Raw genomic sequence first — 25,820 nt, 5'->3', positions numbered from 1 at the left:
GATGAGTATGTCCAGATGTGGGTTTTGTGTACACTGTGCCACTGGATCCAGTCTGTCCCCAAAAGATGAGCTCTAATAAGAGTGAAACTAATCCTGTGTTGCTTGTGTTCCAGTTCTGGGAGTACTTACTTGTCATTTCAGCTGGACTACTCCCATTGGAGCAGGGTCCAGACTGATTTGCATATGGCTGGGTCCAAACTGATGTGGCAGGGTGTGCAAAGTATCAATGGAATGGGATCCAGCTCCAAGTAATTGCCATAGGTTAAGATTAGTTCAAGCATTCAATCCATCACTTTTTTGTATAACGCATATATAGGAACCGGTATCTAAAACCTTGGTCTGTGGTTGACTCCATTAGCAGAAGCATAAAGATATTTGAAGGATAGGGACAGAGAGCAGAGGCCCGAGGAACTATACAACAAAGATGCTGAGTAGTGGAGCAAAATTGACACAACTGCACACACTATACAGCAGTGAAAATGATAGATCCATTCCAAAGATCTGCTCCTTATGCCTGCAAGTGACTCTGATGTCTCCCAGTCTATGTATGCTTTTTAGCAATGTAAAGTCAACATCTGCTTCTGAAAGGCATCTGGTGTTCCCTCTCCTCTCTTGACTACCCTTTGGTTACCGTCAAGAAAAATGGCAGATCAACACAACTGAATCATTTTTTACTTTTACATTTTATACAGTTTGTAAAACAAAACTGGTATCATTTATTTTACATGTAAACCCAAACTTTAATAGGTAATTTAAAATAGTCTTCAAGCTCATGTGTCATATTCAGCCAGTTGAAAACATTTAGCTGACAGCATTCTTTATTCAGGGACCTGCAGTTTTGCTTTTATTGTTATAGGTTTGGACTTAAGATTCCTAGGAAACAAAATGCTACCATCTAAAAGCCAGGCTTGACTGAAGATGTCTTAAAAGGAAGAGAGCCACTTGGGAGAGACATTGACAAATGTTATATGAATCCATAATTTCATTCTAAAACTGGGCAAGGTAACAAAGCTGAGCCAGGTCTAAATCATAAGCTGAGCCATCAAAGGCCTCATCTTGTGAATCCCACAACAGATGAAGTAACAGTATGACAAGGCTAATTATAATTAATTAAAAATATTTTGTTAAATTTTTCAAAACATTCTATCACAGTACTTTATGGAGCAAAAAAGATTAAAGTTCACAGTTTCTAAATCTCTAAATATAGAGATTGTAAGGTGCAGTAATGTAAAGTCGGTTGCACAGAATCGCTCGTTTTAGTTATATGTTGAAGCCAAAGTTTTATCCCAGCTTTTCTAATGGTATATTTCAAATGTAACATAAAAATGTTTTATGGATCCTACAACAGGAATAGTAAAGTAGTGAAAATATTTATAAATTGTCAAACGTTTTGTCCATTCTTTGGTTTCACAAATCTTGATGACTGATGCTTAACGAGTGTAAACCTATCAATCAATACAAGCAGCACAGACATCTCTGGAGTAAGTATGCTCAAGGTAGGCACACACTTACCAATCTGTTTGATAATGATTTGAATGTGTCTATCAGCTATGAAAACCAAGTTGTGCGGCCGATCCCAAACCATTTTGGCTGACGGTATTAACAGTAGCGGCTCACGGGGAGCGGACAGGGTAGGATGGTGCGCAGGAGGCAGGGAATAAACATTAATTTAATTTAATTAAAAAAAAAAAACAACCACTTACCTTCCCTCGCCGCTGCTCCTCTCCTTCATCAACGGATGTTGCAGGTACAGGCTCCCAGTCTGCCCTGCGGCCAATCCTGACGCTGCTCAGAGCAGCGTTAGGATTGGCTGGATGCGCCCAGCCAAGGCACTCCCAGGCAGATTGGGAGCCGTGCAGGCTCTCTCTGTGCCCGAGACAGCCGGCCAAACACACATGTGCTCTGAAGGAGAGTGCTGAGCACTCCCCCTCACTCTTCACCACCCCCGTGGCCCTGCCCCCTCACCCAGAAAACGATCATAAACAAAGTTTATGATCGTTTTCTGGTAAAGGGTTTGCAGCTGCTGTTTCTGGCAGGGGGGCCGACGCTCCTCCGCCTAAACAGATTAGCCACCCCTAGGTATTAAGAGAGTGCTTGCTTTACATGCCTTTGACCACTGTATTATGAAAACAGGATTCTGGAGGTCGTAAAGTGTGGCAAAAACGTTTATGCACATTTGCTTTATAGCATTTAGTTGTACTGGTGATGGGTTCTGTCATTTTTGTACTGGTGTCCTTTTGTGCTGCATTGGTGCAATGTGATTTTCTTTTGTTTTACTTCAGTCTTCATTTTGCACTCTATTTTGAGTGTTTTTGTGCCATGTTATGTTTTAATAGTGATGTTATGTTGCTTTGTGTGTGTTATTGTGTTGGTTAGTTGTGTACTTTACATATGCTAACAAACGCTGATTTATTTCAAGGCAAAAAACAACACAAGCCTTGAACGTTCCTGTGACAACCATTTACCACTTTCTATGGCGGTTAACAAGATGCTCAAACTTGTCAACCCCTTAAGACACTAATCAGCTCAAATATCTGACCACTGTAAATGCTCAGTTTATGTGATATGCCTCAGGTGTTGTGTATTGCTGCTTGTAATCATGAACTGGATAGAACCTGGAGGGAATACTACCTGCATTAACGTTAACCGTGCCCCACCACTGTGACTGTTAATATTGAGAAACAGTGGGTACTTCTCTAATGTAGTCTTGTAAGGTTTTTTAAACCTTTTTCCAACGTCCCATTACTATTGAAAACATCTGAGACAAAGGATAGAAACAAATTAACATCAATTGAATCTTAAAAAACACACCCAGCAGTAAAAAGTGCAGTTTTACCTATGGAATATGACAGATTTGTGCAAAGATGTTCTCAGTCTGAGCCCCTTGAAAAATTAAAGAACCGTCATATGTTGAAAAAAGACACATTGGGGCACATTATGACCCCGGCGGTAAAAAATGCCTACCGCCGCAGCGACTGCTGCCAAAAGACTGTTGCTGCGGTTACCAGCAGTCAGCCGGATTTCGACCCATGATACGGCCTGGCGATGTTCTGCTGGTGGGCGACGCTGCCGGCAGCAGCGCCCCGTCTCCTGCCGGAGGACTCCCTGACATCAGTTAAGTCATCTTCTTCGACAGGGAAGGAGGGGTCAGGAGTGTTCTCTGTGTGTGTGTGTTTATGTTTGTGCGTGTGTGTATGCGGGTGTGTGATGCGTGTTATATGTGTGGGCATGTATGGATGTGTGAGTGCGTGTATGTTGTGTTGTATGAATGCGTGTGTGCTTGTATGTATGTCAGTGTGTGTGGATGTGTGTGAATGGATGTCTGCATGCGTGGATGAATGTGGGAATGAGTGTGTGTATGCATGTGTTGCTGTGTGCATGAAGGTGTGTGTATGTAGTGGGGGGGTCTGGGGAGTAAGGGGGGCAGGGGAATCTGGGGGAGAGGAAGGGTTGGGGAAGACCCCTATCAGTGACAGGGAAGGGATTCCCTGCCACTGATAGTGCCTACCGCCATGGTTTTCATGGCAAAAAGATTGCCATGGAAACCGTGGCAGTAGGCGGGGCCATAATCCTGCAGGTGGGCAAGAGACGGCCGCTGGGCTGGAGCCTGAAGTCTCCAGCCCAGCAGTCGTTACCACCGTGGCGGTCAGTGTGGTACATTGGCAGTTTGGCTGTTGCTGGTCGGTCGGTCACAATTGCTGGGAGTTGCTCTGGAGTTTATGATGTCCAGGAAAGAGTCGGTTACTGTGCTGGTGACCACAGGCCTTGGCAGCGACAAAAGTAGTCCATGGGTACTTTGTTGGCTGGATGTCTACAGGAGTGGTGTAGCAGCTCCAAACTGGGTGTGATTCACACTACAACTCTTGGGTGCAGGTCACCATTTCTCTTTGGGCTCTCTCTCTCTCAGGGCCCGACGGGTTTCACTTCTTGTGACACAGCATGATGATTTTTCTGCAGACTGCAGGGGATTGGTTCCACCAGTCCCGTGGAGTCTGCTTCTGTTTGTGGTGGGCACTGGTGTCATAGGACTCCCGTTATTATCATGAGACTGCTGGATTAGGGGCGGCAGCACTACTGTCAGTGAGTGACCCACACCATTTTAGCAGCTGTCAGCTCAATCCTTTCGGGTAGCTTTCAGCACCTCACCTCACTAAAACCTGAAAGAAAAGGTGATTTGTGGCAGACTGACACATGGCACTCTATGGCTTCACAGCGGAAGCCGTGGTTGACAAGACTCACCCCTTTCTTTCGCTAACAGATGGTCTCATACACATAGATAGGCAAAAGAAAGAGATACAGGATGTTTCTTAAAACATTTATTGAAAAGTCTGCAATGAGACATAACAGCAGTAGAATTGTGGTGACCACCAAGAAGAAAATAAATGGTCCCAACATATTGGAATAACATACATAGATGAATTTGACTGAACCCCTAAATCCTAAATGAGAGCATAGCAGTAACAGCCCAATCTCTCTGCACTTAGTCCATGAGAGGAGCACCCACCCACATTTCCTGAGAACAGGGGTCTGTCTGCTGTCTCCTGGCAGGTTTTAGAGACAAGGATGAGTTCAGCAATGAAATGGTATGCAGTATGGATGGAACCCTGGCTGGAATGACCTCCTTGCTGTCCCTTGGCCTGTACAATGTTTTTATATGAAACATATTTTTTTGTTCCGTGTAGAGGCCTGACATGGGCATGTGCCTAAGTGTCGGACTGTTTACATACTCTTGTAGTGAAAATTCCTAGCTGGATTATAATGTACTGTTCTTGCCAGCCTTGGACAGAGGTACATGGTGAGATGTTGTGCACAGATTATTAATAACAATGCTTTTGCAGAATCACAAAGTTACAGCTGATTAGAAAATAAAAACATCCCAGCTGAAAGCAGGCTAGATGAAAATGAATAAAACTAAATAAAAGAAATCAGAAAACATATGTAGGTGAAAGGGCACAGGCCACTAAGCTAATCTAAATTATGGGTGCCCAAACAGAGTGTAAAATGAACTTTTGCCACGGGCACACAGTTCCAGTATATGGTCTCCTCAGGGAACTTAAGTGTCCTGCCTTTGCCCTGCTGCAGAGTCCAAAGTCCTTTTATCGGTCACCGAGTCTTCTCTGTGCCTCTTCTCAGATTCAAAGTCAGAACTGAGGTTCTGGTGCCAGGGGAGCCCCTTAAATCCTAGTTTAGGGGGCATTAAGGGTGTGGGGGGCAGTGGCCAATGGGCTTAAGGTTCCTGCAGATGGCCTGCCCCTGTAGTGACAACATCCTGTGGGTTTACATCACTGTGTTACCCAGAATGCTCTATTTCAGAGTCTTCCAAAATGGCAGAACCCGTCCTTGGCTGTACAGTCCTACTAGCCTGCCCTAGAGGTGTGACTAGCCTGTTGGAGGTGTGCGCCTACTGAATACCTAATTTTCCTGCCTGTCGGCTTGGACACAGCAGGAAGGGCTTTGTCCTCAAGTGGGGCACAAGAGAGCATGTATTAGACATGGTGAAAAGCCTTTGAGGCCCACTGTCTAAATTACAGTAAACCCTAGCCAATCTGGGATGGAGGAGGTGTGATTTCCTTCCTGCCCATGTCCTTTGTCTGCGTCCTGGGGAAGTGCCAGCACAACCAGCAGGAGGGCAGACTCTTGTCTCAGTGCAAACACTCAGAGAAGCCATAAAGGCAGTAGAAAGCTGGCAACTCGGTGGCCATCCTCTAAGACTCCACCTGGGTATATGATAGGTAAACCTGGGCATGAAAATAGTGTTAAGGGTTAAAAAGCATGGTATTTGACACCAAACACAGGGGAATTCGATTGGGCCATCATTGAGCTGGACATCTCGCATTTGAGAGCCAATGTTATTCTATGAACCGTGTTTACGTGTGATAGCATTACGTTTAAAATGCTATCACAGGGCCATATATGCTTGCACATATATGTCCACACTCATAACGCAATCCCCCCGGCCTCCTGGGCTATAGGAGACCTGCCTTAGGGGTGACTGACTTGTGCTATGGGCAGTGAAGGGATTCTGCCTGCACCTGGTGTGGGCAGAGTCAAACACTAGCAAGCAAGCTGCTTGTGCAGGGTGACATGATAGCTCTGCAGGCTTTGCTTTTACTCGGGTAAAGCAGGGTTGCACAATCAGTGCTGCAGCGCTGGTGACCCCTCTACTATCCCTGCCCTGTGTATCACTGGTACCATTTACTAGGAACTTACAGGGGTGGTAAAGTCCTTGCCAATTGGGATTACCAATCACAGTACAATTTAAGGGAATGAGCAATGGCGCTGGGGTCTGATTAGAAGGCCTCAGTGTACTTTCAGATGAAAATACAACAGCATTAAGCAGCATAAAAAGAGGAGGGTGACCAACCAAAACAGGGTACTTTACAACAAGTTTGCATGCTGTGCAAAGAAATGCAATGCATGCTTTGCTCTGCATTGCATTACTTTAAGTCAGGGAGTTGTTCCATGGATGATGCATAGGCACTCCTGTGCATCCACTCTTGAATTTTGACACAAACTCATATTTTTAAAGACCTGTAGACCGGGTTTGCAGCAAAATGGTGAAGACCTGCGGCTAGCGTAACAAGGAGAAATATCTTTATTTCTTCCTGTTATTTCTTGTTTGTATGTGTGCTGAATTTTTATGTAGTAAGGTAGTCTTTTCTGCACTGACAATCTATCCGTACTGCAAGGCAGGCAGTGCAAAGTGCACCAGTGCAATGGAGAGAGCAGAACTGTTCCATTTCTCTGAAAATATGGTACAGGTCAGCTCTCTGCAGGTGATGCTTGTTGCGCTGTTACACCACCTCTTTGTAAAATGTCCAACCTCCTCTGCTCATGACCAAAGATGTGCTGGCGGTTGGCCCTGGGTCCAGTCAAAATATAGGCTTTGCATCCAAATTCCACTGGACATGGCCAAGGGCAACATTCAGTATAGTTTGATGTTAGATGGTTCTCTGCAGGTCCTATATTGCACCCCTGCTGAGAAATGCTGATGTAGTTCATCTCGATGGTCTTTTGCCATGTATGATTAGGTTCAGGGCCTATCACACAGCTGAAAAATGCCCACTACTAGCTCGGTGACAAATGAATGATACAGGGCCATCATAACATATCACCAATTGACATAGTGGGTTAAAATCATCTTTGAGCAAAGTTAGTGCCATTCATTTTCATTTGTCCTCAATGGATTTTGAACATAGGCTGTCACGTCTAGATACAGACTAAAGCCAGAGAGGACAAATGAAAATGAATGACACTAACGGATCCTCTCACTACTTTGTTTAGTATTATGGTGAAATGTTTATGCAAAGAATCAAAGATGTTTAAGATTTTGGTGTACATCCCTTTATGGCTAGACAAAAACATTTCATTTGTCTTTAAGAAGAGCCTTTTATTTTGTTTGTATGCTTTTCTATTTATTGGGATGTTTTAAATGAAGCTGTTTTGGGAAAATGAAGACTTTGGAAGAATACCAAATAACTGAATGTTTGACCTGGTAGCTGAGAGTGCATGGTCGTGTGCAGTTCACCTGGGCTGATGTGTTTTCCACAGCACATACATTACTGAATATTAGTAGTGTCTGTCTCAGTGGTGCAACATAAATTGATTGAGCCCCCCGCAGAATGTGAAGAGGGGCCCTGATTCTCCCATACATCACAGATATTCACTGGCATTGCAGCTGAATCAGGACCACCTGAAAAGTGGCGGGGGTGTTGGGTGCCCCCTTGGGGCGCAGTGACTCTGTGGTCCCATGTTTTGGTCCTAGTCATTCCCGTGCTACCTCTTTTCCACTCAGCTGAGCCATGCTCCTTGAAAGCCTCTTTCACTGAGGGAGGGCACGAAGGGCTTTGAAGAACTATGTCTGAAACTGAAACAAATGAACTATTTTGTTTCTCTTTAATCCTAGGTCTGCATGCTGTCAGCTTAGTGCACGCTGCAAACTGCAACTGCTTTTGAGATACACTCATTTACAGCTCAGACAAGCTAATGGGGATCCCTTCAAGTACTTAAGTCTAGAGGTGGGGGCTAGAACTGCGAGGCCTATGGGGCTGTCTGTCACGCCCCTGTTCTGTCTAGATTTGCCTTTTAATAGTGCTTAGAACAGGTGCCACATGTATTTGACTGTGTTGCCTCAACAGTGGGTTTGGTTGTAAATTAAACATGCAATAAGCCTGGATTTAAGTTTTTCACACCTTCCATAACTGAAAGAATAAATAGATTATCGCGGAGATAAGTTGGTCCCACCTACTCCTTTTCTCACTAGTCCACAGAAAAGGCATTTTCCTCAGTGTGGGGACCCACAAGGATGTTGATGATAGTCCGTCCTGAGGAAGGTTTTTGATTTGGGGGCTGGGGAGGGGTTCACAGTGACACTGTAGCCCAAATCAGATCCAGATTTCTGTATTATCTGATACCCTTACAGAATGTGAACTGGAATGTTCGTAACATTGTGACATGAGGTCTACTTTAATAATAGTCCCTAAACATCAGATCTTAATGAAATTGATTACCGTGCTTCACAGACACCCCCCTTGCCATAGAGATTGTCTCATTTATTAATAAGCTGGTCCTTCAGGCAGGCTTGATAGTGCATGTGGTGGACTTGCAATCAGAGTACAGTAGCTCTTAAACATAGTCATATGAAAGTCACAGTCACAAATATCTATAGGAAACGTTACCCAAACGCAAGACATTTACAGGGTGAGTATTCATGTTTTTGGGTAACATGGGCTTTGATCCCGATATTATGGACATTCGTAAAAAAGGGTCTTTTAATTAACATACTAAAGTATTATATCTGTAATACAACACATATTTACGAGACATATGGGCTTAATTTGGGGTTTACATTGGGCTTTTGTAGTGAATTCAAACAAGTAAAACAAGCATGCGTTTGTGGTCTCATGCCCAGAATCGGCAGTCATAACAGTAATTTCAGGACTTCCTGTTTCTGGAGTATAGCCCTAAAATAAAAGTCTGCAAACTTCATGTGAGGGGAATAAGGTTTTCATATGTGCCAACATATTGTTACTATCTTAAATAAATGAGTGGTTAGGAGGCTTGAGAAGAAAGCCATCTACTTTAGGGTCCAAAATCCACATTCAGAGAAGGCAGACAGAAAAACAGCTGGCGAGTAGCTTAAAAAAATTCTGTAGTTTGTGGATTGACCATTATTTCTTGTTGCGAGTCTAAAATTAATCTTTATCACTAAAATTATTTTTTTTAAAAGACTAACAGCCTAACAAAAATGTTCTTCTGTAGAGCCACCTATTTTGGTCAGAAATAGAACCATTTATTTCATTACTTTTCCCTTCCTACTTCCTTACTTTCCTGTAGGCATCATAGTATCTACTGTTAAAATCGTATTTTGCTTATTAAAGAAGGAGATGTTTAATAAGTGAATGAACATTGATATTAGGTCAGTACCATAGCTGCATGGTCTGACCGGGAGTCCTTTTCATATAGTCAAACCCTGATTCCAACACCGATTTTGAATGACTGATGGCTATGCGCAGCCTGGGATGGGCACGTATGTGTCAACCCTTGCTGCTCACAAATGAATTTGTATGAAGCAAGGGTTGAAAACAAAGTTGGTCACATTTAACGTGATCATTCAACATGTTGATCATGGACTTAAGCCCCTTGCAAAGATACTGAATGCATCACCTGGTTTGTGGCCAGGCCCCTGCTTACAACCACCCAAACATCCAACCCATCCTGCAAACATCTTTTCGTTATGCACAATGGAAAGGTCTTGGTTAGCAAGGATTGGCTAGTTACACTGGCTTTGAGAGGATTTGCCTGGCTTCAGGTGAGGCCCTTTGGCCCATCACCGCCAAACTGCAGTAACTGGGTGCATGCAAAGGAGGTGAATACCATACATCATAAAAAAACACAATGAACACTGAAAATATAGCTTTAGTTGTATGTTATTATGTCATCTGCTGATTAACATAGGCTTAAAAAACTCAGAAATTCCATTATCAAAAAATAGCCAAAGTGACATTATGTTTATTGAAACAAACTGGAACAGCAACTGAAATTGACCAGTTATATTTAGCCCACCATGCACTGTTTACGCCCTTTGGAAGAATTTATGCAATGGAATCTTAAATCACAGATTTCAGTGGTTTCTAGTTTTTGTGTCATCACCATAATCATGTCATGTAATCTGTACTTTTTTCAAGGAATTTCTGAGTTTGTTTAAACATATGCCAATCACTTAGTAGTAGAAGAAACCATAATTGACTCTTACCAAAGGTTTTTCATTGAATATATGCATATCACACAGTAATTGACATTGATTGTGTAGCTGTGCCTTATATGCAATTTCCATTAAAAAGCTAATTTTTGGCTTGCTTGTCTCCTTCATGCAGTTTTACAAATCGGCATGACATTTGGCTAAATTTCAGATTGTGAATTTCCTTGCAGATCCAAAAGTTTGAAGAGGGTAATCAAAAAGTTGTATTTTCCATTCATGTTTCCTTAGGAATTTGTGCTTTTTTACAGAGAACCTGCTGAAAAGAATTACTGCAAACCTAGCAAGAAATTAGAACTTTCCTCAGACTAGGGTATTTTGGTGGTTTGATGTAATCTGTTCACTGGTTTTTGAGAAAGTTACCTTACGAAACGTCATCAGACAGGCTTTGAAAGGTTATCAGTCTTTTTACCTTGACCATTAATCCGCTGGCCTTCACAGTGTCTCAGAGTCTGAATTCATCAGATGGCTGTCTGCAACTGAAATGGTTTATTATTACTTCAGAATGGCAGGTGCCAAAGCCTGCATCCTGGAAAAACGTATCACTGTGGGTGTACAATGGAAGGAGTAACATCACTTGACCCCCATTCAGGATGTGGGGAATCATAGAAAGGCTGATTCTCACTTATTTACTTGTTTATTCCTTCTTTCCCTCCTGGGGTATAGGCCAGAAACCAGGACTCTCCAACCATTTCTGTCCTGGGCTTTTCTTTCAATCTGACTTCATGTGTAACCCAGCTCCTTTCAGTCTGACTTGAGGCCTCAGTATCAAGAGTTTCTCTACCTTTCTCTTTTCACTTAAGGATTCCGGATCAGGACTTGCCTGGTGGTGTTTGATGTGGGCTTACAGAGCATGTGACTTATTCAGCCCCTATGGGGGTTATTACAACTTTGGAGGAGGTGTTAATCCGTCCCAAAAGTGACGGTAAAGTGACGGATATACCACCAGCCGTATTACGAGTCCATTATATCCTATGGAACTAGTAATACGGCTGGTGGTATATCCGTCACATTTGGGACGGATTAACACCTCCTCCAAAGTTGTAATAACCCCCTGTGTCTTTTCATGATTTCTTTATGAGAAGGGAGTGGGAAAGTCTGTTACCATAGATAGTTGTTGCTGATGGTGTTTGGCCAGTTGATTTGGACTATTTTCCTCAGACACGTGTTGATGAAGGTCTGGACTTTTTAGGTGGTGGTCATTTTTTCCTTCAAGTTTCTGTTCTGTACAGATGGATCAATGTTACGAAGGAGTTAAAAAGCCTGATCTCGGTTTGCTGCGCTAGGTCCTTGGATCTCCAGATCTTCTTTAGCTGAATGAAGGCAGCCCTTGCTTTGCTGATTTTTGCCTTGGTGTTGGCACCTGTGCCACCTTGCTTGTCTATGACACTATCCAGGTAGGTGAAGACCTTAACCTCTTCCAATTCATTGCCTGCAAAAGTGACTGCAGTTCTGCTGGCCGTGTTAACCTTCAGGCTAGCCCCTGCACACAGGGCCTAATTTATATGCAATACATTTGAACAATATAAGAAAGAGGTTGTAGTATATCAGAAAACGTACACAAAAAAACTTGAAAAATGTTTGAAATATTACACTTTACTGTTGTTCATAGGACATTATTTTTTGTTTTAAAAAACAAAAAACAGAAATGTACTGACAAAACACAGTTACAGTGCAAATATGATTATGAGTTTCATTCAAAAACTGAAATTTGCCAGTAATGGTGAATAATAAACCTTTATCCAGTACACTGCTCATAACATTACATATGATGACACAGATGGCATTAGAAAAGGCCATCATAGATGGCCTCAGTGGTGACATGACATTTCACTTATCCATTGACATCACTGATGACAATAATATGGCTGACTCAGGCAGTGATGCTCTGTACCAGCAAAAGAAAATGTTGAAATCGAAAAACAGCATCTCCAGGCACATTAATTTAAATCTGACCAGGCTTAACTAACCACACTAGAGGAGTGGCTTAATGAAATGCACAAAACAGCTTTACACAGATAAATAATATACCAGTTATAAGGCACAATGTCCATGTTTCTCGTAGCGTGGTCAGCTATCTAGATACAAAAAAGAATAAGCTGACACAATTTTAAAACAGGAAAATGGGCAAAATCGATCACACAGCACTCTTAGTAGGTGAATACCTAATTCTATCTAGAATCCTAAAATTTCCACTATTCCAAGAGGACAGAACATAACTTAACTAGCCGAGAAATAATGGTAACATTCTTCTAAGAAAGATATATTTCAGAACATTGTGCTGCAACATATCCTCATATGGCAACCCAGACAACTTGCCAAATCAAGTGAAGACATTACATAAGACAAATATAGTCACATATATCAATTGATATCTGGCCTCACATCCGGTAGGTGATGTTAACCCCTCCATCCAAAAAGATCACCCGCCCTCCCTCTGTCACCACTTGGGAGGTTTCAGCTATTAAAATGTCTTATGATCTCCTGTTCTAACATATTTGCTTAAATAGTACTGCTCCATTTCGTTACATAAGGGATCATTATGATATTTATTCATTTTAATAATTGTCGATATATGAGACAAAATGTATTGTAAAGTTCAAAACTCAAATAAAGAACTACGGGCCATATGTACAAACACATTTTCCCATAGACACAGAATGGGAAAAACCCTTTGCTACATCTGGCCCTACATTACAATACATCAGAACAGGCTTAACACTGAAAAGTGATTTGGTTGCAAAACTAGAAATCAGTATTGCAATATTCAACAAATTAAAAATGGCTAGTCTCCTTTCCTTTCTTGTTGCATAATTGGGAACGTGATGCAGATTTAAGAGGCTGATTTGGCTAATGCAATGGGACTTTGGTCCACTTGTGGGCAGACCCTCCATTCAACCTATGCAGTACATAAGAGAGGCAGGCCCTAAGGCAGGCCCTAATTATGACAATGGCAGTAAATGCTGTTGCCGCGGCTAACATCCGTCTGCCAAAATATGATCACAGACGGATTTCTGCCACAAGAAGGACGGAAATCCAGCTGTGGCTATACTGGAGGATGGTGTTAAGGCCACGCTGCTACCACCAGCAGTGCCACGCCAGTAGACCGCCGACAGCTGTATTCTGAAAAATAATACGGCCTGGCGGTTTTGTGCTAGCGGGCGCTGGTGGCCCGTCCTCTGCAGGAAGACCCCATGAATGCAGGTAAGTTGGGTTTCCAACAGGGGAGGTGGGTGGAGGGTGTTGTGTGTGTGTTTGGGGTTGTGAGTATGAATATGTGAGTGTTTGCATGAATGCAAATGTGTGTGTAGTGTTGTTTGCATGTGTGAGAATGTGTGTATGAATGGAAATGTGAATGTGTGTCTGTGTGTCAGTATGAATGTGTGTATGGATGTGTGCGTGAATGAATGGATGCATGCGTGTATGAATGCGTGTAGGCCTGTGTGAGTGAGTTTGTGAATGCGTGGTGTGTGCCTGCGAGTGTGCCTGTATGGAGGTGGATTGGAAGGGGGGAGCGTGGATGGAGTGGGGTGGAGGATGTATGGGGAGTGTTGTGGGGGTGGGCCTCCTACCAGTGACAGTAAAGGAATTCCCTGTCATTGGTAGGGCCTACCGCTATGGTTTTCATGGTGTTATGATCACCATGAAAACCATGGCGGTAGGCTGGGTCAAAATGCCACCGGTGGTACAGTAGCGGCTGCCGGGTTGGAGATTGTTATCTCCAGCCTGGCAGCTGCTACCGCCATGGTGGTCGGTGTGGTATATTGGCAGGTTGGCTGAAGCCAACCTGCCAATGTCATAATGTGGCGGTATGTACCGCCAGCCTGTTGGTGGTACTACCGCCACATTTACACCGACCACCGAGGTCATAATGACCCCCACAGTGTTCAGTGATTATTATGAAATGAATCTGGGGCAGGGCCTGACCAAAGTACAAACCTTATACTAAACACCCACCCCACCTGCCCAAAGTCTATGGGCCTGATTACAACTTTGGCGGAGGGTGTTAATCCGTCCTAAATGTGATAGATATCCCGCCCACTGTATTACGAGTTCCATAGGATATAATGGACTCGTAATACGGCGGGTGGTATTTCCGTCACTTTTGGGATGGATTAACACCCTCCGCCAAAGTTGTAATCAGGCCCTATGTGTTGCATGCAACGTGTAGAATGAGAAGGATGACTTAGTGAAGGGCCTAGCAAAGGCCAAGCTATCTTGTGCAGTGGAATTTGCATCTATAGGATCTTAGCCCAGGAACTGGATTTAGTCAGACCCTGGAGACAATCTCCACTGCATATGGCCAAAGATTGTGTGCACATAGGGGCTGGCTAAAGAGCCTGAACAAAGGTCAAGCATTGTGGTTAATGTTCACATTGTATTAAATCCGGAGGACAGGCATTTTTTTTACATGAAATCTCATAGATTAACAACAGTGTTTATTACCTTGTGTGAAAATACAACCCCAGGGGTAGAAGACGTGCACTGTAAAAATCCTTGGCAGGCCCACCGAGGATGGACTCTGTATTGTTTTAACCAAATTTGATTGTGTTCATATTTGCAATTTTATGAATGCATAGTTGAAGGCTGCTTGTGGGGAAACGTTTGCTCAACATGGTACTTGGAGGTGGTTTTGGTGACAGGTCAGAGATAAAAGTTGTAGGCTTAAATGATTAATTGGGAAAGGCATATATTAAAGTCAATATGCCTAATGGGTGGATTGGAATTACAATGTGTTAACAGTTGTAAGGAGGTATTTTGTCACAAAGATCTTTGCAGGTGAATTATTTGGGAATTTGGAAAAGCATATGTGACACCCAAAAGAGCTTTATAGATTGAATGTTGTTACACAGTGTTGAAAGCAAAAGGTTGAAAGCTCACGGACTACCACAGAAGTCAGGGTTTTTTGGCATTGAATTACCCCCTCTGTCATATCTTGGGTGTAGACAATTGTGTAAGGTCAAAGGATCAGCCCGCTTAGGCCATTGGCTCTTTTGCCCTGTGAGTAAGTGAGGGCATTTTTGCTGGTCATATGTCTACACCCAATTGAAAACGAGCTCACATTGTGCTATGGCTGGTGGGTCAGTCTTTTAGTTTCCCATTTTCTACTTTTATAAGTCCAATTTGATTTCTTTCCTTTTTATTATTAATATTTCTTTAATGACTTACACCTCTGAAAATGCAGCTCGCTAGCTCGCTTTCTGCTAATTGTTTCTGCAGCATACAGCATTACCCATGGCCCAGGCTTCTAAACTGAGTAGCTACCTAGGAAAGGTATTTTCTACAATGTATCTTTATTTTACTGTTCTATGATGGCCTTGAACCGTCTTCGATTAGTACAGTGATAGTCTATATATAATATAATTCCAAGATGTCTGTCCAGAGTTATGTTCACTGTATGGCCATATTCGAATGCTGTTGTACACAGTGTGCCATTATTTTATTTTTCCAGGGTGGCTGACCCAACGCTTCTAAACATAAAGGACCTATTTTTAAAACAATGGTACACTCCAAGATAGCAATCAGCAACTACACTCAATTTAATAGTTATTATTTCTTGCAAGCATGTGATTAGCACATTTAGACAGCTGCATTTTTTTGGTTTTCTACTTGTATACTTTTAAATTATTTTACATATGCTTGTTGAGTAGATGTATGCATTTTGCAGTGGGTGGGTGAAGGCAAGAATGTGCCAGTGGGTAGAAGAAAGCAGTCACAGCTCGTTGCGCTTTGAAGGGGCAGGGTGGAGCATACAGGGGGGAGACAACAAAAACATGAAATGCAGAAAAATATAAACAAATAAAAAAATACTGCAGCACCGCCACTCCTTTGTCTACTCTGCAGGCAGAGGTTCCCAGCCTGCCCTGCAGCCAGTCCTGACGCTGTTCAGAGCAGGAAGGGCACTCAGGCAGACGGGGAGCCTGTGCAAGCTCTCTTCAGCCCGGCAACATAGTGCTGGGCTAGAGAGAGCACAGTGCGCATCTGTGTTTGGCCAGCCCGAGCCAGCCAAACACACATGCACACTGAGAGGAGTGCACAGTGCACTCCCCTCATCCCCTTCATCCCACATGGGCCGTCCCTTTCACAACAAATAGATAATAAAAATAGTTTATTATCCTTTTGTTGTAAAAGGTTTGCAGCTTCTGCTCCGCATGGGCGGCGAAGCTCCTCCGGCATAGCGGAGGAGCCACCGCTGGAAGAAAGGATGTATTTGTGCAAAAATGAGTGACAGAGTACATCTATGATGAGTTATTGAGTGGATATAATCAAGAGTGTCTGAAAAAAACATTTTCAGTTATAATACTGACCTATTGTCATTGCCAGTCCCTTATTTCTTCTTTTCTCTCAGCTTCACATTTTTCTTTCTGCTTGAAAGCAAAAGAAAGTAAGAGAGACTGAGTGAGAGAAGGAAAGAAAGAAAGAAAGAGAGAGATATAGGGAGAAATACAAAGGACACAAGAGAGTGAGCAAAAGAGCGTCAGAGATAGGGAGAGAGGTTTGTTTACTTCTTGCAATGCAAAAATTTGACTTTTTCTTTCTTTTTCTCACTATTCTTATGCCCTTTTATTTAAAAGAAAAATTCTACATACATCCTTCAAAACCATGCTGGGAAACCCAAGTCATGTATTTCCCACTGTTTGTGTTGCTTTTGAGTTTGTAACAGTAGCGTGCTAATTAATTATAGCATAATGGCTTTAGCATTTTACACTTTTTACAGTTGCTTAATAGAACATTTCCTGTCCTAAAAAGTATACTGTTAACCCACCTTGGGACTAACATTGGTAACATTATAGCTATAGCTAGAAAGACAAGGATGGCAATCGTAACTGCGTGTACTGTCCTCCAGTGTCTGTCCTAAATAGCAATTAGGCTAAACTATCGTGCCAAGATCTTCTATTTCTTAGCAATGTGCAAAGACAAAGACATTAAGAAATGTGATGTTCGTTCTTACCCTACACAGACATTTGTACCCTAAATCCATCCTTCTATTTTTTAAACAATATATATCATTTAAAACGTTTTTATAAATACCTCGTCCAATATCACAATTCTTCTAACATGTGATTCACTGTGGGAGCATCACAGGTATTTCATTCACAGTAACAGTTTAATATATATTTAAAAGTGATTTCCCTTACAGTAACTCCAATTCAAACTCTGTTATAGAAACTACTCAGGTAGGCGCCAACAAAAGCCAACCATTGATCTTTAACCACAGATACCCTCGGATACTCGTTACTGTCACCAAAGGCTCTGTACATAGTTGTACTATTCTTTCTTCGCAGGAGACTATGGGCCTGATTTGGATCTTAGCGGACAGGTTACTCTGTCACAAACGTTACGATTATTTTGTCCACCATATTACGATTTCCATAAGATATAATGAAATTGTAATACGGCGCACAGGATATTCGTCACGTTTGTGACAGATTAACTCTGTCTACCAAGATCTAAATCAGGCCCTATATCTTTTCCCTCTTAAGAGGAGAGCCCCAGCCATCAAAATCAACTTTTTCTATAACCATTACCATACACCAGTTCATTATTTTACATCAGGGGTTGATGTGTGGAAATAAAGAATTACCCTGATTTTGGTGGTATTTCGATTAACTAACTAAGATCCAGGACGCAAAATGTCTTTAGAGAACTGGTTAAGTCTTCATCACCACACACCAGTGTCGGACTCGGACAAAAAATAGGGCCGGGCACCAAAATAAAAGTGACACTCATTAGCAAATTAGATAGTTTAAAATAGTGGCCCATGTCTGTAAATTAGAGTAGTTTTAAATTTGTAAAAACACCTGGTATAATTGTTTTGCAAGTTACAGCAGGCTGTACGCATTTGAACTTGCTGTGAGCAATGTTTGTTGTGATATCACTGAAATCAACATTTTATAGGAACGACAGTCTCTCAATCAAAACATGTAAACATCAACTTAAATCAAGACTACAATGATCCTTCAATATGTCCAATAGACCATATATAAATCATTTATTATCAATTATATCCAAAAAGCTTTCTTGTGTGGGCAACATTAACCAATTAGGACATATCATATAATTATAGACATTCAGATGTTTGAGTGTGACATGTTCCACTTTACACTAGTAGTCACAATTATTAAAGTACTGCTCACCGGAGTCCTTCCTCCTTTGCCAGATGATGCTAATTCACACAAAGACAGAGGTGGAGAGAGAAGGAGGGCGGGAGAAACAGAAAGGGAGGAAATGGTGATAACACACACATCCACTTCACATACAAACAATACATAATTCAGCCCCTGCCGGGTAAACAAGAGACCATTTTGCAATCAATTACAATTGAGTCATGCAAGCGATACCCAAACCCATCAACGATCACCTCAACCCTGTAGCCTATACACGGGGCGTGGCCACGGAGCTGAGCATGGCGCACGCTTAACCGCTCGGCTCCGGAGGGGCCGACTTCAAACGTATGCCTAGACGCGCTGGAACGGGCAGTGTCGCGCTCAAAGTGGAGCGTAACGACTGCTGAAGACGTGGGGAGACGGTGGCGGCGCGGCTTGGCCCCCGGGGTGAGCGCCTGGGTTCCCGGGGCCGATCGGGGCTGCGGAGCGGCTGCGGCCTAGCTGACGGGCGGGGCCGCCCCGCGCTGAATTGAGGTGCCGCTGGCTCGGAGCGAAGGAGGAGGTGAGCGGCGATTACGGGTGGGGCCACTGGCGAGGGGCCGTTGCCCCGGGGGTGGCCCCCTGCGGATTCGTGTGGCCCGGCGGGGATCGTGCCCGGGGGCCTGCTGGCGGGCTGCGGCCGCGGGCTTGGGACGTGCGACGTGCCGCACCATTGTTGCCCGGGGTTGGGGTCCCTCCTGGCTGCTGGAGACGGCGCGGCCTTGGGGGCCTGCCGCGGCTGCCCCTCCCGCGCAGGGCGGCGCGGTCTTGGGGGAGGCGCCACCCCCGACCCGATCCAAACCACCTTGTTTCCGACTGCGCCGCTGGTGGGGACGCTCGGCGGAGGCGAGCTACACGGCGACATCGAGGATCCTGGGCGCACCTGCTTACTGTGGCCCAACGAGCTGGGGATGACTGGCATGGTGTCTGAGACTCCTCCTAGAGCGACCAGAACCTGAGATCTTGACGGCAACAGATTGGGTGAACGGGCAGGCCAACAGCAGGCAGTATAATTACCTGCACAGCGCGCCGGCCTCGCTGAGACGCCCTCCTCTGCATATCCAATGCCCTCAAAGGGCAGACACAAGAACAAAGCCATGGAACCCATGACACTGATACCAATGGCGGACAACGAGCTGACCACACAGAGCCAGTCACAAACCAAGGTTCAGGACACCCTGGACAAGATACTGGGTGCCATTGAGGACACCAAATCCACTCTACAGCGTGACATTAATCAGGTGGCGATAGAGTTGGGGCTATTGAGAGCCGACCACCACAAATTGGCCGACAGAGTAAAGGAGGCAGAAGCAACACTAGAGGAAGTTGTCCCAAAAAAAGCAGAAGTATCAGCGGAGGTGACCTCTCTGGCAGACAGAGTGGCGAAGCTCGAACGGCGAGCTGAGGACGCAGAGGGCAGAAACAGGAGAAACAATATTCGCGTGGTGGGTCTCCCTGAGGGGGTCGAGGGGACTAACATGGTGGAGTTTCTGGAGAAATGGCTAAGTACGGTTGTGGCACCAGGATGCCTGACCCCCTTTTATTCATTGGAACGTGCACACCGGGTGCCGGCTAGACCGCTTGCCCCTGGCAGACCGCCCCGGGCTGTAATTGCTAAACTCCTGCACTATAGAGACAGAGACATCCTCCTGCAGAAAGCCAGGGAATTGGGTCCGTTTAAAGTGGCCAATGGCGAAGCAACACTGTTCCCTGACTTCACCTTGGAGGTCCAAAACAAGCGTGCCTCCTTCCTGGCCGTTAAAAGAACTTTACGAGAAGAAGGGATACAGTACTCATTGCTCTATCCAGCAAGACTACGAGTGATTGTGGAGGGGAAAACCACTTTCCTCCAGACTCCGGAGGAGGCATGGGAGTGGCTTGAGAGCTCGGGGTCGGGCCCGGCGCGGCCTGCGCCGGGGGGCCGCGGTGGGGGAGGGTCCCGGCGGGCCCTGAGAGGGAGAAGGCCAGGGGGCGGCCGACGGCTAGCACCCACGCAGGCACAAAGGGAGACTGGAAAGAGAGAAGCCCTAAAAGCGGCAGCCAAGATGGGAGTGGAATCGTCTCCGCCGGCGGTCTCTGAAGAGGAATCAGAAGACATAGTGGTGTCCTCGCCCGAGGGCTCTGGGGGATCGACTAGTGCACCGGAGGTAACCCCACAAACGGCTGATGAACTGATCTAAACAGAACCCGCACCGGCGCTGAAAGGCGAGTCAAGATAAGAAGTACGGTGGCCCCTCCGGACTTGGCCGCCCCCCCGGACCTGTTTCTCGCCTGTCAACCCTGACCGGCGAGTATTGACTTGATGTGTTTGTGTGATCTGCAGTGTTGTAGGACTTATTGGGCAGCCTACAGTTTTGGAGGCGCCCTGGGGAAGGGGAGTTGGGTTTTTTTGTTATTAGTTATACCGGCTATATGTGCGATGTGGGCTGATCATAATGAAGGTGCAAGCTTCTGGGGGGCTTGGCCGGGGCCGGGGGCATGTAGACTCCATGTACAACGGGTTCTAAGAATACGATGGGGGGCTACAACACTATGACCTGGAACGTTAGGGGGATGGGCACTCCGAGTAAGCGACATAGAATTCTTTCCTTTTTAAAAAGAAGAGGGGTGCATATAGCTATGCTACAGGAGACTCACCTCGCGCCCGGAGAGGGGGAGAAATTACGGAGGAGATGGAGGGGTCAGGTATTTGCCACAGAATATTCAGTTTACGCAAGAGGAACCCTAATTTGGATTAGAGCGGGAGTTCCATTTGTGCTAGATTCCTCCAACATAGACAGGGAGGGAAGATTTGTCATTCTAGAAGGGAAACTACAGGGGCTCCAGTTGACCCTGAGTTGTATATACGCCCCCAACCAGGAACAAGCATTATTCATGACGGGCCTGTCTGGGCATCTCACTCGTCAATGCACGGGGGAAGTACTAATAGGAGGAGACTTTAACGCAGTGCTTGATATCGACCTAGATAGGTCTAACCCCCCACTGCAGGGAGCAACATCAATTAAAGCAGCAAAAAAACTAGCAGAGTGGCTGGACGCCTGGGGACTGGTGGATGCTTGGCGGCTACAACACCCTGTTGCCAGGGATTATTCGTTTTACTCGGGCCTCCACCAGGTACATACTAGAATCGACAGAATAGTTTGCACAGCAGGGCTGGCCCGAAATATGACCCACGCGGAGTACCTTGCCCGCACAATATCTGATCATAATCCTCTATTGATGACATTGAATGTATCTCGGGACAGACCTCCTATACCGGCATGGAGAATGCTTCCGTCGGCCTTGGAGGACCAAGCGTACAGGGAGGGGGTACAAAGCTACTTAGAGGAACACATAGAGGATAACCGGGGATCCACTTCCTCCAGAGGCATAGAGTGGGAGACACTCAAGGTGGGGACGCGGGGTCATTGTCTGGGACAGTCAGTGGGGATAAAACGTACACTTGAGAGAGAATTAAACGCACTGGAGAAGGTCATCCACGAGAGGGAGTTGAGACAGGGCCCCACAAGACAAGCGGATGAAGAGTACGAGAGTGCGCGTAGGGAACACTCCCGAATAGAAGAGCGTCTTAGATGCCACAGTGTGCAAAGATACTTGGTATCCATGCAATCAGAGGAGGGGAGATCCGGTAGACTTTTGGCATGGCTAGTGCGCCCGAATGGTGATAGTGGTCCTATTGCAAGTGTATTGGACAGGGGTGGGACACGCAGAATTAGTCCAGAATCCATTAACGACGCATTCAAAGATTATTATACGTACTTGTATAGGAAGCCCACAGACTTGGAGGTGGGGATCCTTGATGGTTTCCTAACTCGGATGTCTCTGCCGGCTTTGAGCCCGGAGGACGGGGCCGGCCTGGGGGGTCCAGTGACTGCAGAAGAGATAAACGAAGCAATCACGCAGCTGGCTCCTGGGAAGACCCCGGGCACAGATGGTCTTCCGATGGATTTTTATAAAAAGTATAAATCCTTATTAACTCCCAGACTGAAGGAAATGTATATGGAGGCGGTAAAGAATGGGGTGCTCCCTTCCACGCTCCGTGAAGCATTGGTTGTGCCGCTCCCAAAAACAAACATTAGTGATCCATCGGTAACAGAATTTAGACCACTATCAATGCTAAATAGCGACTTTAAGATCTTGAGTAAGATACTAGCTAATCGGTTACTGCCCCTTATGCCGACCCTGGTGCACCCTGACCAGAACGGTTTTATTCCTGGTCGCAGCACCTCCTTGAATCTTAGGCGGATTTTCTCTATAATGCATATGCCTGATGAGGCGAAGCCACCAGCCGGGACCTTACTAGCTGTGGACTTTGAAAAGGCCTTCGACTCGATCAGATGGGATTACTTGAGGGCGACAATGTTAAAAATGGGCCTGGGTGGTGGCTGGGTTGCCTGGGTGGACCTGTTATATTCGTCCCCATTGGCAAGGCTCAAGACGGGTAGGACGGTCTCAGCTGCTTACCCAGTGTATCGGGGAACTAGACAGGGATGCCCCCTGTCTCCATTGTTGTTCGCGTTGGCGATGGAACCCTTAGCGGCGTGGGTGCGAGGTGAAGGAGCGGGCAGAGGGATTCGGTGGGGACCAGGGGATCACATTATCTCGCTATATGCAGACGACATTTTGATATACCTTAGAGACGGGGCGAGTGGACTCCCCTGGGCCCTGAACGTACTTGAGGAATTTGGTTTAGTATCAGGATTAAGACTTAACCGTAATAAAACATATGTGTTCCCCCTGACGTCTGGATATGGTCGCCCCATAGCGTGCCCGGTGGACCTGAAATGGGCTCCGCGTACATTTAGATACTTGGGGATCCAGATCTACCATGGTATGGCTGACCTAAGAGAGGGTAACCTAGGTGGAGCGCTTCGTTCGCTGAGATCATCAGTAACATTCTGGCGCTCTTTAAAATTGTCAGTGATGGCTAGAGTGGCGCTATCCAAAATGATCATGCTCCCCCGACTGCTCTATTACTTTGCCAATTTACCGCTGCTAATACCCCGGGCATGGTTCCGTGATCTGAACACATTGCTTAGAGAACTAATTTGGGATAGTGGGCGAAGACGTACCACTCTCGTGACCATCTGCAGGCCTCCCCAAGCGGGAGGCCTGGGGGCACCTGACTTTGAGGCATATTACCTTGCATCCCAATTGCAGTGGATAGCCGGGTGGCTTACGGGTCGGGGCCAATTGGATTTATATACGGCCCAGGGAGTGATTGATACGGCGTGGATTGCGGCAAACATGGCAAACAGGAAGATAACTCTCCCTGGGAACAACATAATGATAAAAGTGGCAATAGGATGTTGGAAAAGATGCACGAAAAGAGTAGGAGTTGGTCACCCGTATTCTCCAGCTCTGCCGCTGGCAGTACTTGCTATAGAACCCAGGGGGAGGGGGCCGGGAAGTATGGGACTCAGTCATTGGCTAGCAGCGGGAATAGAAGTAGTGGGAGGACTTTTCAAAGAGGGAGTCCTGAGGGGATTTGTTGACTTGATGGAGGAGGGTGTTCCCGGTGGACAGTTTCTACTGTACGGGAGACTGGTACATACCCTTAGTGCTCACTGGGACACGGCAAATGCGGAACCTGACACACACGGGGTCTTGCACTCACTGATGACATTAGGTGAGGAAACACGTCTCATCACCAAGATATATCGGTCCCAGGTTGAGGCAGCTTTAGACCCCCTACGTTCACTGAGAGGAGGCTGGAAGGGCACGGTTGGTCGAGAACTCACAGACTCAGAGTGGAAAAAGATACTGGCTTACCCCCGGATGGTGTCCCGTAATACACGCTTAAGGTACCTTCAATATAATTACCTGCATAGAACATACCTCACACCCCACAGGCTGTTCCGTATATACGGTGGATCTCCAGCGACCTGCCCGAGGTGCGGGGGGGGTGGGGCGAATTTCGACCACATGGTTTGGACTTGCCCGGTGATCCAGACTGGCTGGAAGGAAATGTTGACTACCTTAACTGAATTGCTTGAGATTGAGTTAAGACCCAGCCCCGAGATGTGCTTGCTGGGCCTTGGACCAACGGCACTCCGTGGAAAAGTGAAGGGGCGCTTTTTGGACCTCACCCTGGCACTATATAAGAGACTAATCTCGAGGGGCTGGAAAGCTGCGGGTTGTCCTTTACTGACTGTCTGGGAGAATGATACATTAACGTGGGCTAGAGCTGAATTACAGGTCCTAAAAGCAGAAGAAGCCAGGAGTATCCGCCGGGTTCCCATAGCTCCGGGGTGGGAGAACTTAGTGACGAATTGGGAGAGTATAATTAGGAGATTGGTGAACCCAGCAAGTGAAACCAGCGACTCCCAACCCACGCCGAGGTCGGATCCAGGCGATTGTAGCACATAGATAGGCGCCCAGAACAAACCCGACCTCCACGTGGCTTTCATTAAGTGTAGAGGCCTGAAGGCAGCTGGGCCGTGGATCAAAATAAAAAAAATAAAAAATAAAAAAAAATGGATCTGGCATAGCACCTTCAGTTCAACAACTATAAAAATAATTTGCACATAGCCGCATGGTTGGCCCTGTGTGGCCTGTTCTTTTTTATTCCCGCCTCTTCCTCCTTCCTCCCACACCCAATTGGGTGGCACCTAACCCTCTATATCATTATTCCAAGTTACAAGGAAGAAGGGGTTTAAACCTGTTGCTTGACTATTGCTTATGCAGAACAAAGAGCTGTAACAAAGAAAAGTGATTGAATAAGTAAAAGAGTAACTGGTTGAATAAAGAGAAATAAAACGACTGTTAATAAAGATCGAGCAATAAGCGAAAAAGTACAAAATAAGAAGCAGATATAAAAGTGCATGTGAATAAATATGTAACGTTGTAATAGCAAAATGTTAATAAAAATATATTTAAAAAAAAAAAAAACCTGTAGCCTATACACAGGAATGAAGACCACTACATGCTTATCAACTGGCTAAATGACTGATCCAACAATCCAGCCCAGGAACATACCCAACCACAATGCCTCCATTACGGGATGAGACAAATTTGAGCTCAGAGGAACTGAGCACACAAACTAACTGACAGGATTGTGTGGAGTACATGTGGTACAGAGGTCCATTGATTTAGTTCATGAAACATACCTGTCATTACCCAAATACAGTGCCAATATGATCACCTTGTAGTACTACAGTACACGCAGAGATGGAAGATGCAGCCAGTGACATGATAGCATACTTGAGGGACCCATACATACAGGTGAACCTGTGTCACAGTACCACCACTTCTTTTCCTGCAAGGCTCAACATAGCTAATGCGTCACACTCCTACATGAGGTGTGGCAACCAGGACAATATACTCCCTAAATCTCATCTGACAGTCAACACTTACCCCTTTGTGGCTGCTGTGCAGGCCTCAAGCGCCCATCCAACTCTGGGTAGGCCACCACC

Source organism: Pleurodeles waltl, chromosome 4_2 (genome assembly GCF_031143425.1).
Source record: "Pleurodeles waltl isolate 20211129_DDA chromosome 4_2, aPleWal1.hap1.20221129, whole genome shotgun sequence".
Lineage (NCBI taxonomy): Eukaryota > Metazoa > Chordata > Amphibia > Caudata > Salamandridae > Pleurodeles > Pleurodeles waltl.
Note: the sequence above shows the minus strand (reverse complement) of the source record.